The sequence below is a fragment of the Penaeus monodon genome, chromosome 23 (genome assembly GCF_015228065.2).
Source record: "Penaeus monodon isolate SGIC_2016 chromosome 23, NSTDA_Pmon_1, whole genome shotgun sequence".
Classification (NCBI taxonomy): Eukaryota; Metazoa; Arthropoda; class Malacostraca; order Decapoda; family Penaeidae; genus Penaeus; species Penaeus monodon.
The window spans coordinates 41,431,928-41,432,176 of NC_051408.1; the positions used below are offsets into that span (position 1 = coordinate 41,431,928).

The 249-nt window shown below is 29.3% G+C and overlaps 1 protein-coding gene across 1 annotated transcript in view; it reads left to right on the plus strand.

Annotated features, from left to right (window-relative positions):
• Nucleotides 1–249, plus strand: part of LOC119588312 (junctophilin-1-like) — a gene marked incomplete in the record, with an annotated part of 23,032 nt that overhangs the window by 6,970 nt on the left and 15,813 nt on the right.

Consider the following 249-nt stretch of genomic DNA (forward strand, 5'->3'; position numbering starts at 1 on the left):
AGGACAAGAGATAAAAATCATTGATTAATTGACAACCCACCGAAATACGTGACCGAAATTAAAAGAAAACTAATTCTTAAAAAAAAAATAAACTAAAGTGTATTTTATTGGTCTATAATGGTTTAACAATATCCAAGTTTGCTTATAAGAAAGTATGCCATTATAAACGATAAAATATACCCCCTTTCTCACCATTAAAAGTATAAATCTTCACCCAATGTCACAATATGGCAGGTAGTACAGTGCATA